Genomic DNA, 18650 nt, shown 5'->3' with positions numbered 1-18650 from the left:
GGACATTTGGCTATTACGGATCCATCAATAATAATTGCGGTGTCAAGAGGTGGGCATAAACACACCAAATTAACCGAAACAAGATGATAGTAGGTTAAGTCAAGAAGCAAGCAATCGTAAAGCAAGCAAAGCAGCAGGCGGTAATCTTATGGACACTACACAACAACAACAACAAGGTATGCTTGCAAAGCCTCAAACTAACTTACAAGTAGCAATACCATCTAGTGAAGGTCCTAGGATTGACATGGATGAGGAGTCGATTGCACAAAATTTCCACAATGCTGCAAGGGATGGGGATCTGTCTCCTAGACAGGTGGAAAGTGTAAAAAGACACAAAACTCATGCAAGGAAGGGCAGCTGGGATGGGAAAATGACTGAAGAATTTGTCCCAAGGCAGATACCAATGAGACAAGCAAAGAAGATCAAGGCAGCTCCCGCCACTTCAACAAAATCCACAAGATCCAAAAAAGAAATGATAAAGTTTCAAGATTTTTTGGAAAGGCATGAAGAACAAGACAAGGTGGAAATTTCAATGAATATAGAAGATTTTACAAGTTCAAAGATTAAGGATTATGTCTTTATTCTTGTATTATTTTCTCATTATTTTAGCATTATCATGTGTAATATCATCATAGAGTGTGTTATAAACTCTGTGGTGATCATAGCTTATTTGATCATTTCGAGTTCATTTTTTCTACATTCCTGTTAGTTTAGAGGTTCTTTGCCTCATAGGATTAGTAGGGTAAGGCCTAGTCCCCTTACTTGTACTTTGGGGTATTTTTTGTTTTCTAGAAAATTAATAAAACTAGCCCTAGGCCCAAAAAGCCTAGTGGACTTTAAAAAAAAAAAAAAAAAAAAGCTAAAACCAGTAGGATTCATAGTAAACTGTATTGGCGTCCTAAAAGTGGTAAAAGGGCTTTGTTTCCATAGAAATGAGACCCTCTTGCTTTGATTGATCATTTGACTATTTGATTGTCACTGTTGCACCTTGCTCTTTACTTTTGGGCTTTGCGTAGTAATTGGTTCAGTTCAGAACTCATGTTATGTTCTCTTTTCCTTCATAACTTGTTTGCCCTCATATATGATTTATTTGCAGTTTTGTACGGATACTTTGAAGGCCCAGCTATGGGTGGAAATAGCCAACTGGTAAGCCCACCAGCCTAGACCCTTCTTTACATTCATTTTTTTTTATATACGTGAAAAATTGTATTTGTAAAACACTTGTGAATTATTGGAAACCTTATATGCTAGAACTTAGGAAATAATTAGTAATTTAAAAAGTCGCCAAATCGGTTTTAAAACTCGGCTAATAACCATTTTTAACTTATCACCATTTTTTTAAAAGTGTGAAACTGTTTCAAGGGATCACGATGGAATGTAAGAACGAAAAAATGGGATTTGATTAAGTTAAATGAGTTTAAGTTTAAACAAAACAAAATGTTTCTTTCAGCTTCCAAATAATGGATTTTGGGCCTCAAGCCCATAATTTAAATAAGTAAACTGTTGGGAAATTGAGTTTGCCAAAACAAAAAATGTGATTATGAATTGGGCTCTAAATACTTGTCAATTTCTGTACACATAAAGGGAAAACTCTAGATTTTGAATATTCGAATAAGTTAGGAAGAACTGGGCTGGGACTTAGATAAATTTCTGAGAAAAACAAAGTTGTGTTGGGCTTGGAAGCCCATGACTATTCTGAACTAAAAAGACGCAAAGAAAAAAATCATTTTTTTGGGCCGAGTTTGAGGCATGTGGATCTGGACTTAGAATACTCTTGACCTTGTGGGCTTCAAATGGTAAAATCAGACTTGAAACTAATAACTTGCAATTTTCTTTATATATATATATATATGTATAAAAATCGGAAAATACTCCATATTTTCTATATACATATAATAAAACCTATAAGTACTAAACCCATTCTATTAGGACAAAAATAATAGCGACTCTATTTAGGAGAAATCCCGAGTGTGTCTTAGCCCAAAGAATAGAGTGAGTTGAACACTTATACGGATTTTCGAATCCAAAAACCCTCCTTTGGGGGGGGGGGGGGGAACTTTTTGCCAAAAATTTTATGATTATGCATGACGGTTTAGTAACAAAATAAACACTTTAAGTAAAAATTCACAATTTATTACACATTGTAGCTCGTAGGTCAACCGTATTTTACAGATCTTCAATACTAGGGTGCGTAAAACCTTCCTTAGGGGATCCCCAGAACCCTTACCTCGAACTTTGGTGCTAAAGGATTTCTATCTTGCTTGAAAAATCCTTTTACCGTATTTTCCTAATTTTCCTATAATAAATTAGGTGACGACTCTAAAAATACTAAAATCTAATTTAGAGCACCAACAACCTCTTAGTAGCTTTTATGCGCTCACGTAAAACTGAAACCGTAACAGTCGCCATCTGTTACGGTTCACTTTTACGCAGGTGCATAAAAGCTACTAAGAGGTTGTTGGTGCTCTAATTGCATTTCGTATTTTTAGAGTCGCCACCTAATTTATTTAACGAAAATTAGGAAAATTGGGTTTTAAAAGGGTTTATCAAACAAGAGAAAAATCTGTTTAGACCAGAGTTCGAGGTAAGGGTTCTGGTGATCCCGTAGGGAAGGTTTTAAGCACTCTAGTATTAAGGATTCGTAGAATACGGTTGACCTATGAGCTTCAATGTGTGATTAGTGTAATTATTTTCTTGAGAGTGTTTACTCTATCGCAAAATGTCATTTTTTATCATAAATTCAAAATTTTGGCAAAATGTCCCCTTATAAAAAGGGGTTTTTTGGTTTCAAAATCCTTATAAGAGTTCAACTCACTTTATTGCCGGACCAAGACACACTCGGGATTTCTCCCAAGTAGAGTCACAACTATTTTGGTCCTAATAAAAAGAGTTTAGTTCTTATAGGTTTTAATTATACATATACAAGAAAATATGGAGTATATCTCCCATTTTATAGTATAAGTATACAATAGAAACTGAAAATTTCATAAGTCCATTTTAATCCATTGAAGCTCAATTGGGTCAAGTCATATCCATACCAAAGCCATCTTATTTCCAAATTGGTCCAAGTGTATTTCCTCTTGTATTATACCCTTTAAGTTTGGGCTTTTGGCCCATAAATCTCATTTTTTCTTTGAAAAAATTGTCCAGATTTTAGGCAAACAGTTCAGTTAAATTCTGAAAAGAATCCAAGTCCCCAATGTCAAAATTTGAACCTTGGTTCTGAAAACAGCTTTCCTTCTAACAGTCTGAAATCTGTTTGTGATTCAGTCCGTTCTAAGTCAAAGTTATACAATTCTGTCCCCATTTTTGAAAGAAACCTTTTGTGGGCTTAAGGCCCAAAGCTTACTTCCATTTGCTCTATTTCCCATCCAGATTTATACAAAGGGCGGAAGGCCCAAAAATAAAATTTATTCCAGTTTCAGAAATTATTTAGCCTTAATCGTGTCATTAACCAGTTTAAACTTAAGAGAAAATCCAATTTAATACCGATTTCATGCAAAGAGGGATTAGCCAAGTTTGAAAATCATTTGGACGACTTCCTAATAATATTAAGCGTTTTTTCCTAAGTTCTAACATTCATAAGGGTTTCAATATTACACAAATCTTTACATATTACTTTACACATGAATATAAAGAAAAAGAGAAGAGTTTAGGCTGGTGGGCCTACCTAAGCCCACCAATTGCCTATTTTCACCTATAGGTGCGCCTTCAATATATTAGCTTCCCTTATTCTTCATCAGACTCGATTGAATGAATAAGAACTGGGCCTCAGGCCTAATTGGTTTCGAGCTGAAGGCAGTGGCCCACAAGGTTTCACACGCAACAGGCTAAGAAGGGGAAGAAGAAAGGTGGGTTAGAGAGGCATCTTGAACTTAAATACATGTTTAAACTGAACTTAAATACATGTTTAAACTAAGCTACACATAATTGCAAGCAGATATATATTAATTTGTACCCAATCAATTCAATTTATGCGGCACTGAAGGCCCAATCCAAATTATGAAGGCATAGAAATCCAAATAAGGCCAAGTCTTAAGAGAAAAGTGGTGGCAGGAAGCCCAAGTGCAAATCAGCAACAGCAAAAGAGGGAAGGCCCAACATAAAATGAAACAAAGAGATGAATCAAAATCAAACTTTTCGAACATATGGGCCCAAATCTGATTATGACCAAAGGATATACCATGTATATGCTGGGTATACAAGTTCACACGGGTATACAGAGCTTTTGTATACACTCAATATATCTTGGTATATCTTCGGTATACGCAGCTTATACTTGAGTGAAACAGCTACGTAAATTCACATGAAACCTATTTCTATCCATTTAACATATCATGACAACATTTAGAGAAAATATAGAGGCAATTTGAAAAGAAATAACAAGGCGCAAGTAATATACCCTATATTCAGGGTTTAGACATAAAAAGATGCAAGGGCACATAGATGAAAGCTTATCATGACCGTTTACATGCAGAACTTAAATTATTCTAGTGAAGCAAATACCAAGTTCAGGTTTAAGCAAAGGGTCTATGCATTTCTCAATATATCTTCATGGCATTTTAAAGGGAAAATTACATGTAGTAGTGAGGAACAAGTTTAGATCTCAACAGAATGTAACATGGGAGTGTGCAACTAAACATTGTTAACACTTAGACAGTCAGCAAAACCTTAAAACTTCACACAAGTTCAGATAGGTTCCCCCTTAACTCTTATCTAAATGATAATTTCTCATAGTAAATATTCAGAGATTCAGGCTGAATACATGGTGGACATATGCAGAGATTCAAAATAGTCATGTTATGGACTCAGATTTAAAGACTTTGTATGGGTTTCATGGTAGTCAAATTAACAAACTTAAAAGCTCTGACTGACTCATATTAAGACAACAAGTGAAAGCCAGTAATAACCCCATGTGACATGCTTAGGAAGCACGTAACCAAGTTATTAAAATATTAGAATCAACTTGACTCACAGGTTTACACAAAGTAGTACTTATTCAATAAGAACATTCATATTTAGCAACTAGACACACTTAAGCTCAGAGATGGGATAACATATTTCAAATATAGGGGATTGGCTTATTATATCACATTTTTTGCATAGTCCATATACACACAATAGATCTTCAAGTCAACAAGTTCCCTATCTGAGCTTGTCATAGTCTCATCATACTAACCAGACCTAAACAGTTCTATCCAAACACTTAAAAAGACAACTAACCAGATATTAGACCCAGTTTAGATGGTTCAGATCTTCATTTTTAAACCAATATTTTAAGCATACAGGGTCACATACAACTTAACCTACCATATACTATTACCAGTTAACAAAACTCATGCTTAAACTCAAATTTAGACATAAAACATAGCATATCTAAGCAAATCAACACAACTCATTAGCAACACAGACCCTAGACTAGTCACAAGATGGCTCAGAATCCTTTTAACTACCATTAAACCAACCTACATGAGCTATCAGTAGATGAATACACTAGTATTGATCATAGGCATGCAACACAGTTTGTATTAATACATTTAATAGCATAGAGAGAGTTTAGTAGGAAAGATACTATCTAAGCATTGTCTAAGAGCTACTGGCACCACATTCTTAACATGATAGGGGTTGATCCATTAAGCAAATAGTAGAGAGATGCTAAACAGGACCTAAACTAATCAATGCACAGAACCAGAGCTAAAACAAGCATGATGCTGATTAAACTAGTCACTTAACATGCTGAATCTTTGACTAAGGAAAGCTTAAGCTAACAAATAACATATAAACAGAGACTAAATGCTTTTAAACATGATTAAACTTAGCAAATATGATCAACAGGATCCATGCTTAACACATATCTGCTTAATCTAAACCTACAACACCATAACTATGCTAACAGCTTAAACTAAAATAGGATGACAAAGTAATAAACTAACTACAGGATTATAACCACATAATCACTTAAACTAAACACATAATTAACACTTAAACAACATTAAAATGCTAAAAGACAGGGTTACCTTTTGTGAGTGCAGCCGATATTCGAGAATTGGACTTGGAAGAAACCTTTGCTTCCTTAACCTCCAATGCTCAAAATTTCAAACACAACAAAGAAACAAAAAAAAAAACTTTTAAAATTTGGACTAACTTGAAAAATTAAAGGTCTCAAGCAAAAATTGCTAAAACCCTAGGTATTTCAAGTTTTGTGTGAATATGTAGTATATTCGATCTTGTGTAAACTATGAATTGGGGTTCTTTGTATAGAACCCCCAAAATCCCCAAAACCTAGGGTTTCCCGATGTGGGAGTCTTGTAATTCTTAGAATTACATCTCTCCAAAACCACGTCTACGGTAGGGAATCAAGCAAACAAACAAATCTATGGCCAGATTTGGCCAAAAATGGGTTGATCCGTTCGGTCTTCCCTGAACCAAGAAGAATCGAGAATTCAAAATCACAACAATCAAAAACCATTAAGAAAATTCAGTCAATGACTGTTTGATTTGCAGCAAAAGTGAAGAGAGAGGCGAATTATACCGTGTTTGGAGTGGTCTTCGGGTGGTAATAGGTGAGAAATGGCAGAGCAATTAATTCTCTTGCCATTTTCATCCACACCGAGTCCATAGGATGCCTTGAGGGCCCACAAACCGTTGCTATTTCCGGCAAACGATGTAAGAGAGAGAAAAACGCAATGAGCCGGCTAGGGTTTTTCTCCATGGTGAGGGAGAGAAACGCGTAAGGGGGTGTTTGGTATTGAAATGAGGAAAGGAGAGGCTATACCCCTTCTTTACTTGCCGATGTGGGCCGAGTCTGCCCTTGTTGGACCTGGCCCGACTAATTTAAAAGAAAAGAAGCGGCTGCTATGTATACACCCATATATACATGATATACATGTATACACATGTATATCTGTGTATATACGTATATATATGTGCAAGGACTTGACACTAGTTAAATAAATGGCCACAATTTAAGCAATTCAATCAATTTAAATCCCCCTAATTATGGTCAAACATGATTAATTAACCAATTAAACAAACTAACAAACATAGTTAATTATGCAAATCGTCTCCCATTGCAAACATAGCCTCAATTGAGCTTAACCCATGGAATAGGTCATTTCAATTATGGCCACATTTGGCCTAATTAACCAATTAGAAGCTAATTTTGCAATATCTACCTCAATTGACTTAAGACATGGAAATTGACTATTTCAATTCAGGCCGGAATTGCAATAATGACCTCAATTGACCTGAACATAGAAATTGGTTATCTCAACTAAAGCCAGAATTAAACTAATTAACAATTAAAGGCTAAGTTTGTAACAATGACCTCCATTGATTTAAACCAAGGAAATTGGCTATTTCAATTAGAGTCAGAATTAAACTAACAATTGATTATTTCAATTGTAGCCACTATTAGCCACATAATGAACAATTTATGGAATTAACCACAACTAAACACTTAATTGATTATGATTAATTCTAATAAACTATACAAATGCACCTTGAACATGCAAAATTAAGAATTGAGGGGTAAAATTAATTAATTTATACCATTAATTAGATTTCTTGAATTAAACAGAGTAAAATGCCCAATAATAGATTTCCCAGTAATTTTAACAATTAAATAAATAATTATTTCAAATTATCCTCTTGGTTGAATTTAGCAAATGTTCCATATTAATTATAAAAATGTGTAAATTAATTTCTAAATAAGTTATAATATTATAGCAGTTATTTTGCCAAATGAAATGGCAAAATATTATCTAAATAATTTTATAAAATCATTTTGACTTGTATAAAATACACATTTCACTCCGTTTGATATCCAAGGACTTTGGGTAATTAAAATAAATTTTGGGAGGTCAAAAATTAGGTGTCAACAATAACTACACAATTTCTATATACCCATCTAGCTATCACTAGATCACCAATGAATGTAGACACCTCAAAATATTTAATCGACTCGGGTTTCACCCCAAACTGACTAGCAATAAAAGGAGTAAAATACGAAAATGTCGAAGCTGGATCTATCAACGCATATAAATCATGGGAAGATACTGATAATATACATGTAACAACATCAGGCAAAAACTCGAGATCCTGTCGACCAGCCAATGCATAAATGTGGTTCTGAGGACCGCTTGAACTAGATGCTCCCCCTTTGCCTCTACCGCAGCTTGTTGATGTCTAAGAGCCTTATCCCGGAGAGCGTACAAATGATGAAGAACTAGCAGCTGATCCGGTGAGCTGAACTATGCCTCTACCACCTCTCGATATACACTCACGCATAATATAGCCTGGCTGACCACAAGCATAACAAACATCTAACCCCAAGCGACACTATCCAGTATCGTGGTAAAGGTGGCCTCATCTGGCCTGACTCATCTCTATACCGAGAACTTGAGGCTCTGGAATGCTGACCTGGTCCTGAATAAGTAGATCTATCAAGCCTCTGACCTCTGAACTGCGGAGGCGCACTAGCCGCTGAATGGGCTGAATGCCTCGGATACTGCTGGCTCTGATCACCTCTGAACTCACTGACAGTACCTGAAGATCTGGCTCTCTTACTCAAACCCATATTATGCTCACGCTCGACCCTCTGCTACTGTTTACGCTCCTTTAGGTTCTGAGCGTTTCCCTGAATGTGAGAAATATCCATACTTGTCTAAAGAGAGGCCGTCATACAGTTATCAATCAAGTGTGGCCCTAATTCACTCACAAACCGGTAGACATGATCTTCTATCTCAGCTACAACAGCTGAAGCATACCTAGCCAATGCGTTAAAATAAAGATTGTACTCCCGAACACTCATGTTCTCTATCTAAGGTTCAGGAGCCTATCAGTTCAGGCCCGTCAAATCTCTTGTCACGATCCAAGCTAGAGGGCACCTTACCATACTAGTCAAGCACCATCTGACATACATCTGTGACATCAACATGAACATATGTGGGCCAATAGAGCCATCATATGATTCTCGATAAACTCATGAGGAAACATGCATGTATCAATTAATCTGAAAGACTCATCTATATGAATATGCTGGACATACTGCATGAGCCGATAAGGCTATCATAATCATTGGTGTGACAACATATGAAACCTCAAGTCTGGACATCGTCTGACTGTATATAACTGTCTACAAGCCTCTACTGAAAAACATAACATAACGTGGCCGGGACAAGGGCCCGCCATACCCATACATTTGTATATACATAAGACCATGCTGACTTATGGTATCTCCGGAGCAAATGGAGTGCATCAACCTCATCCGCTGAGCTGACATACTAATAAATGGATCACCAACCTGTATCACGGGACCTGCGGGCATGAAACGCAGCCCCCTCAGGCAATAGAGGAGTCAGTACGAATAATATACCGAGTATGTAAGGCATGAAAACAGCATATACATAAGAATCATGAAAGGAATCTGAGACATAAGTGTTTATCTATATATACCTGAATGTATCTGTGTGACTATATATCTGAAAGTGTCTGTATAACTGAAAGTGCCTCTGAGGGCGTATGATATGCATGCTTTCTTTCAAAAATCATATACATATATCATAGTATAACTGTTAGTGTTGTGGAACGTACAGCCCGATCCATAGATATTAGTGCTGCGGAACGTGCAGTCCGATCCATATATCATATCATGCCAGCCCCTCTGTAGGCATCATCATTATCATCATCGTATACCAGCTGATCAGGTGGTGATGCGTATATAACGCCTATCCCTTTACTCATACCCCATATACATATAATATATACGTATATAACGCCTTCTGTTCATGGGTCAATGTGCATATATATAAATGAATGAGGTGCATGAGTAAGATGAATAAATAGAACTCTCGGAGTGATATAAATTCGTGCTATCTCCGATAAACATCTTTGAGCTAATATCATCAATATACGTAATCTGAAGACCCATGAACAGAAGGAATAATCATAAAAGGGGTACAGGAACATCAAAGATTAGAGTACTCCTAATGCTTCTAAGAGTAGAGTGATATGGGAGTTCGTTCATTCGCTCGTTCATTCATATCATAAGGATCATGCCAAAATGAAAGAAAGGGATAGTCTTAACATACCTGAATCTCCTCGTCTCCCCAATGCTTTCAAAAGCAATCCACAATACAATTCAATATACATTAATATAATAAGGTTCATGATTAACACCATAATTAGTAACTTGTCTATATAAATTTGGGCAGCATCTCCCCTATAACATTGATTTCCTCCAAATCCACATATCAACAACAACAACAACAATACAACAACAACAACAACAACAACAACAACAACAACAACAACCGGAGCAACACAACAAGTACAACATCAACAACAAGGCACAATATATCAACAACAAGTCATCAATATGTCATGGCGAGCGGCAAGCTCGGATTAGAACCCCTTTAGCACCCTTCAACCCAATTATCATTCATTCTTGAACTTAATAATATTTCCAGTATACTAACAATACTTTTTAAAGGATTCCCAACCTTCTACTCAATTTCAAAGTTACCCAAAACAGCCCAACACAAGATAATATCATTATGGACAAGTTCCAACTGCTTTATAGGCATTATCTTTTCTGGTTAGCAATTTCTTCAAGAAGCTTGGCATGTAAACCAACATAATCATACTAAAAATACCATAGACAATTTATCTCCCATAATTTCCAGCCACTTAAAGTTCATAAGAGCAACTTTCAAAACAATCCATCAAGAATAACAACATCTCAAGCTAACCCAAGTATTATCTTGTAATTTATCATCCTAACAACTTAACCAACATTAAGTTAATCATAAGCACAAGAAAGATGATGATTTACTTACCTCATGTAGCAGCCTTAACTCGAATTCAAAGCTTTATTTAGCTCACAACAACCCTCAACTTCAATATAACACTAAACAATGGCTAATCTCCAAGATTAATCTTGCATCAAATCATCAAGTTTCACTCTTAAACTCTTATGAACGGAAAGGGAGGATTTTGGTGAGTATATAGATGAAGTTGCATCTGGAAATAATGAAAAATGAGCCCTGGAACTAGTTTTAAACATCAAAAGTTCGGCCACTGCCTCAATGGGTCCCAGGGAGGCTGACCATGCAGTCTCACGAAAACGCGAATATCTCTCTACTCCGACGTCGTATTGACAAACGGTTTAATGCGTTAGAAACTAGACCCATATAAATTTAGGTTGAAAGGTGGATCGCCCTTAACTCCAAGTAGATTGGGAGAAAATCTCAGGGACATTTGACCGAAATTTAAGTAAACTTATAAACGTAACTTGTGACGACTTTTGTCGACTTTTATTTTACAACTTACTTGACTTCAAAAATTAACACATGACTATCATACGACTAAAATACCTCATGAAATGACCTTATTATCATGTTAAGCACCCCTAATCTTACCCCAAAAGTATGGGTATATCATTCTCAAACTTGTCGACTTTCGATAAAACTTATTCTTTCCGATTCATTTGACGTCCAACCTTCCCAACACTTTTCAAACATGATTATAAACTCTCATATACATAGGATGATCATGTATAATCTCTTATGACCTCGACGAGAATTTCGCTTTCTCAATCTACGTCGATTAACTCAAGACGAAACTCAACGCATAAAAGTACGGGGGGTAACAGCTCTGGCCGCAAATAATGCCGAAGGAAAGCATCTATGAACTTTTTCCACACAGGTGGGGGTGCATTAATCCCTCTAGAAGAAGCCAATTCTACTAACTCAATGTCTAAAGGATGCATCACCCGCAACGTCCTCAACATCCCATCTATAAAATTCTACGGATCCTCGTCTGGTTTCGATCCAAAGAATTTTGGAGGGTCTAAATTAATAAAATCTCAAACCCTGGCACTAACAGCCTTGTCACCATAGCCAGTACCCGTACCCTGACGCTGGGCCTGAACGACTACTAACTGAGTCAATAACCGAATAGCCTCCAGCATTTCCTGGCCTGAGGCATCAGGTGGAGTAACTGGGGTGCTGGAGCTCCTTTATGCTCATCTGGAGGGGGCAGAGTATGAGACGTCTGAGATGGACCCTCATTCTGGGACTCGGCCTCCTCAACATCTACAGATGGTACCCGACCAGTTCTCCTACCGGCCACTGACTTGCCCTTTTGGGCCGCTGAAGAGCTCCTCGTCACTAGCATTACTGAAATCACAACTCATGGTCAGAAGAAGGAAATCCTCATAACATAGCTCTATCGTACGATCTAAGATGAGAAAGAAAGACAACCTTCCTAAATGTCTTACAGCCTCCTGTTATAAGTGTGGTGCACTACACACCCATAAACAAGACTCTACTAGACACGACTCGTAGACAGCTCTAAGATGAACTGCTTTGATACCACTTTTGTCACGACCCAACAAGAGGGTTATGACAGGTACCCGGATCTAACTTATCGAGCACCATAAGACATACATGCATTGCATAATCATACCTGAGTGTGGGCCATGATATTAGCTAATGGATATCATAAACTGAGAGGGACACAAGCCCAAAATATATATATACATATGTAATCAAGCTAAAACCAAGTATACAAGCCGACAAGGCTATCAAAATGATGATGCAACAAGATATAGACCGAGAAGGCCGTAAGATATCTAACTGTGAATATCTATCTACGAGCTTCTACTAGAGTGCATAACATAATAAGGACATGATAGGACCTTTCCATACCCAAAATGTACACAAAAGAATCATACCAAGCTAGACTGCAACTCCGGAACAAGTGGAGTGCTCCTGTACAAGCGTTGAGAAGGCAGCCTAAGGGTCTGAACCGTCTCCCTGTCTACCTGTGGGCATGAACGCAGCATCCACAACAAAAAGTATGAATAATGTACCGAGTATTTAACGCATGAAGAACAACATAATAAAGACATGAAGATAACATCAGATAAAAGAGAAACAACCTGTACATCTGAGTGCCTGCAAGGCGGATGACATACATGCTTTTCTTTTTTTAAAAAAAAATTCCCTACATATATATAGGTCATACCATCATAATACCGTGCCCGGCCATAATAAGGCTCCGTGTTATCATACCGGGCCATAATAGGCTCGGTGTTACCGTATCCAACTACAGTGGTGTCCACAATAGGTGCCGTACCCGGTCGACTATAGTGCAGCTCGATGTCATAAACTCGATGTCATAAAATAGATGTGTATATATATATATATAAAGCATGCATGAGAGAACAAAGAAGTGTTACGAATCTATCCGAGTGACGTAGGTGGGTATACATCCTATTACCATTATAAAACTATCATCGTCGACATCTCACCTTGAAGGATCAATGACCATAAGATGACATCAATGACCAAGATCAATAATCATGAGACAAGATCAATAACATCATAGGAAGATCAAGAACATAAACTTCTAATATTTCTAAGAGTGGAGTCATTATGGATATCATTCGTATATGTTCGTATTGATATGATCATGCCGAAAGAAAGAAAGGGACAACCTTGACATACCTCATCGTCTACTTAACCACTCAACGTCTATCTTCTCGAGCTTGAAAATCTACATTCAAAATGATTCACATAAAGGTTAAGTCGATGAAACACTCATAAGATCAAGCCAACCTAATAGGTGAGCTAACGAAAATTGGACATCATCTCCCCAATATCATATACTTCCTCCCAACTCCAAAACATCAATAACAACATCAAAAATACCATAGCCAAGAGATTATATGCAAACTAAGCTCAAATTAATCCCAAAACTTCCTTTCAAAATCAGCCCATAACAACAACTTCAACACAACACCTTATGACCTTTTCTCTATAACTATTTTCACTTTTAAGACTTGATAAACCTTCAAATCATCTAAACATAAGAAATATAATGAAGAACATACCTTATAGATTGAAGAAATTCAACCCACACCACTTACTCCAAGACTGAGTCACCACAACTTCAACTAGAAGCAAGAACACATACCTTCTATGAACAAGTTAAGGTTTTAGAGCTTGATCTTCTCTTAATATGATTTGGGATTATTAGGGATGATTGAGAGAGCTAAAAGGGTCACTAGGGATTTGTTTTAGTGAAACAAATGAACCCCAAGGCATGCCAATTAATTTATAACAAAAGGAAAAATCTCTACTGCCTCAATTTCACGGTCCGGGGAAGTGACCTTGAAACACTTCCAATGAGAAATCCCAACTCCACCCATTCCACGGTGTCCCAACACTATATTCACGGTCTGTTGAAGTGGCCATAAAACTGCCTTGGTCCAATTTTCCGGCGAAACGTATTCTTTCCGATTCGCTTGACGTCTAACCTTCCTACTCTTTTTCAAACATGTTTAAGAACTTATACATCTCCGAGATACACCCATAGGCCTCATACACAACTTCCCAAATGGTTCCCAATACGAGCCTATGACAACCGACTTAAAATGAAACTTTAACGTTAGCGAATGACAAGATGTAACACCCGAACTTTAAGGCAATAAAACAAGAGGAGATATATTTGGATCTTGGTTCAAAGTAAGATGGCTTTGGAAGATTATTGACCTTAATATGGGCTAAATTAAAACAAGTAAAACCTTTTTTCACTTACTTACATGAAACCTCTTCTATTTTTGCAAAGGGAGATATAATCCATTTATTTTCACTATATATGTATACAAACTTATAAGGGTCAAATCATGATATTAGGACCAAGTTAGTAGGAATTCTACTTAAGAGAAAATCTTAAGTGTGCTTTGGTCCGGAAATGAAGTGATATTAACCCTTTGTAACATTTTTTCAAAAAAAAAAAAAAACAAACAAACTCTTTTTCCTTAAAGAAATGTTTTGCCAAAAAGATGGAGCTATGATATTGATATGACAAATTTTGCAAGAAAGAAACATTTTAGCAATTAATCACACATTGAAGCTCAAATGTCAACCTTATTCTACGGATAATTACTACTAGGGTGCTTAAAACCTTTCCTAGATGATCACCAGAACCCTTATCTCGAACTCTGGTTCTAAAAGGATTTTTCTCTTGTTTGATAAACCCTTTTAAACTTGATTTTCCTAATTTCCTTTATAAAATTCGGTGACGACTCTAAAAATATAAAATCTGAACAGAGTCCACAACCTTTTAATAGCTTTTATGCACCCGCGCAAAAGTGAACCGTAACACAGTTTCTTCCTCACTTCCGGCGGCAACTTCGGCTGTCTGCTCCTCACTTCCGGCGTTTCTTCTTCAGCTTGGAAGGATCTTTATATAATTAACCTTTTTTATCTGAAGGTCGAGAACTTCATGGTGGTGATTAGAGTTAAACTTTTGATATGAATTCCATGCGGATCATTTGACCAACTATCTTCTACTAGTTACTACTCCCTAATGTTCCTAATTTTTTTATTTTATAAGCTCCTGAACTGACATTAGTGACTTGACAAGGTGATAGCGAGTGAGGGAAATGTTGATCTATCAGCTTTACAATTTCAATTGACTCAAACAGACGTTACTTGGAAGCTAGAGATGGAGAAAAGCTAGTCCCAATGAATTGAAATAGCCTGTTTTGAATTTAAAAAAATAAAGTAGCTCATTTCTATTAAAAATGAAGTCTATTCTACAAGCAGAAAAATAGCCCATACCGGAAAAATCAAATTAAAAAATTGAAATCCAACCGAACTTAAAAAAACCAAACCGAACCGAACTAATTCAGTTCGATTTTCGGTATCCACTTTAAAAAAATCGAAACTAAACTGATGTTTGAAAAATCCGAACTGAAGAACCGAACGCCCACCCCTAACAGAAATATGTTGAGAAATATCCTTCTTGTCCACGATATTCTCTCAATAAATTGTCGTCAACAAAGAGAGAGAAAAACAAAGAGAGACCCAGCAAAGTGATGAAACAGTAAGTGTTATCAACAAAATAACACAAGAAAAAAAAAAGAGTGAATATGGATTCAAACAATTCGACGAGGCTCAGATACCATGTGAGAAGCAGAGAAAGATAAACAAGAGTGCGCCTGGAGAGAATGAATGTTTCTTTTCATCATGTAAATACAAGAAACTGCATTTCTATTATACACAAGAAAGCAAGAAGCAAACGGAAATAAAATACCCACAATTAATGTAGATTTCCTACAGTATTCTACAAGTAAGGTTTAGATATATTCTGCCATATTTGGAATGTCTCTACAATATTTTGCCATATTTTAATAATATAGGTTTGGTTATATATAGGGCAGTAGTGAGTAGTGGCACGTTAGTGGGACGGGGCTGGGAAACATTTAAACTTGGCGAAGCAAGGCACAGCGAGGTAAAACTTTCTTTTTGAAAAATTTAAATGAGGCAGGATACGTGGCGAGTCAGCACTATACAACAACAATAAACAAAAAAAAAATTGTTTAACTGAAACTTTTATTACCAAAGTGATCATTACAAGTTCAAAGGAAAACCTGAGACCATGGCTATATCTCAGTTAACTACTGTCTACTTTACTACTCTGCCTCATCTACCACATTGCCTATACAATTTGCTAAAAAATAAAAATTTAACAAACTAAGCTGTTATACAATTGTATGTTCCTATTTCCCCTATGATGAATCTCTTGAATGACGAATCCACATCTTGCATACTTGATCAGATCTTCTTGACTTCTTCTAAAACACACATAATTTTCTTTTTTTGCATATATTTTTAAAATGTCAAAAACGATCTTTGGTTAATATGAATTATAACATGTACTCTTTCTTCTAAATAATTAAAAATTTAAGCAATAGCATTATATTTAAAATTCAAATTCCATATCCGTTCTTTTCTTATAATCTTTTTCTTTTTATATTTTAAGTCTCATTTTCTGTAGAGCTACAAATTATCTTGATCCATTTTATTTAGTATTACTAGTATTGGAAATTACTCATCGAACCAAAAAGAAGAATTTTTTTATTTCATCTATTCAATTTTTTGTAAAAAGATATTCTATTTTGATACCATTTTTAAATATCATAAGCCCAATAGTTTCCAAAAAGATTACAATATTAAAAATAACTCTTAATTTATGATAGTCGTTTATACTCTTTCCAGATCAAGAATGAAAAATTACCAAAAGAATATCCTACCATATTGTATAAAAGTGAATAGTTTTATTTAACAATCTTAAAATTTTGAGATTAAAAAATAATTTCTCATTCTTCTCTTGTATTATTTAATCTGAGAATCGTTTTGACATTTAAAAAGTATACGTAATAATTCGACTCATGTAAATTAAAAAATAAGCTAAATAATTTTTTTATTAAAAATTCTATCAGCGAACAAGGTATATTTACATTATTTGTGTAACAGTAAGGGTATATATGTACCACTTTTTTAACGAGGGGCATATCTATTTTAAATGTTGAAGTTGAAGCGTACCTAAATTCTAACATGTGGTAAAAACTAACGATTAACCAAATTTCTTATCTTAAAGTAAATTCATGGCTATAGTATTTATTATTAAGTTACGAGTACGACTAAAAATGAGAAAATACATGAAGTCCCCTCAAACTAGTTCTACATTTTCAAAGAGACGCCCAAATTTTGGGGCTCAAGACTTTTGTAACCCAAAAATAAATTTTTGAAACCAAAATAACTCATTAAAGAAAAAAAAGAACCTAAATAGGCTTTACGCATAGATTATGTGCGTAAAAGGACCAAAGTGTAGTTTTACACTTAAGTCCTTTTACGCACAGAATCTGTGCGTAAAAGAGGTCGAATATATCGGCCCCTTCTTCTTCCTCACTGGTCCCCCTCTAATTCAAAAAAAAAATGAAAATCAGCCATTAAAGGTCCCTTTCCAAGGTCCCACGCAATCAAAAACATCGTTTTCTTATTGATTTCCAACCCAAAAGTGGTATATTGTTCAGGAATAAGTTTCTTTCGCAATAAGCGGATATAATTCAATTCAAAAACTCAAAATCAAAGCTTCAATCTATGTATTTCACTACGATTTTTCTATTACATTATTAACCTAAGCATTATTATTGTGTGAATATGGACAAAAAAAAACTTTTACGCACTTTTTTTGGGTGCAAAAGAGTCGAAAATGTTTTTTTTTCATTTTTTTTTAATTTTTTTTTTTGTTCATTTGTTGTTAATTGTTTATTTATTAACCTAAGCATTACTATTGTGTCAATATGGACAAAAAAAAAAAACTTTTACGCACTTTTTTTGTGCGCAAAAGGGTCAAGCGTTTTCAGCCCGTTTTTTTTTATTTTTTTTTATTTTTGGTTTAGTTGTTGTTAATTTGTTAATTGTTTATTAATTGTTTATTTAGTATTTGGTAATTGTTAGATTAGTTATTTCAATTGTTAGACTAGCTAATTATTTATTTAGTTTTTGTTAAGCCAATTGTTTATTTAGTAATTTACTAGTTTCTCGCTTTATTTAATAATTATATGCTAATTAATTTTTATTATTTGATTAGTTAGTTAATTGTTTATTTATTAATTATATGCTAATTGTTTTCTAGCTAATTGTTAATTTTTTTGATTTGTTAATTATTAATCTTTATTTAGTAATTTACTAGTTTTTCGCTTTATTTAATAATTATATGCTAATTAATTTTTTATTATTTGATTAGTTAGTTAATTGTTTATTTATTAATTATATGCTAATTTTTTGCTA

General features: G+C 35.3%; 1 long non-coding RNA gene across 1 annotated transcript; it reads right to left on the bottom strand.

Annotated features, from left to right (window-relative positions):
- Positions 1-3518: 3518 nt before the first annotated feature.
- On the bottom strand, positions 3519-6815 carry LOC132066603 (uncharacterized). The gene is made up of 2 exons (XR_009416871.1): positions 6018-6815; positions 3519-3830 (listed from the first exon to the last, which is right to left on the bottom strand). It is a non-coding gene; the product is annotated as an uncharacterized LOC132066603 (long non-coding RNA).
- Positions 6816-18650: the final 11835 nt, after the last annotated feature.

Source organism: Lycium ferocissimum, chromosome 8 (genome assembly GCF_029784015.1).
Source record: "Lycium ferocissimum isolate CSIRO_LF1 chromosome 8, AGI_CSIRO_Lferr_CH_V1, whole genome shotgun sequence".
In the NCBI taxonomy this organism is placed as follows: domain Eukaryota; kingdom Viridiplantae; phylum Streptophyta; class Magnoliopsida; order Solanales; family Solanaceae; genus Lycium; species Lycium ferocissimum.
Note: the sequence above shows the minus strand (reverse complement) of the source record. Positions and strands in the feature narration are given on the sequence as shown.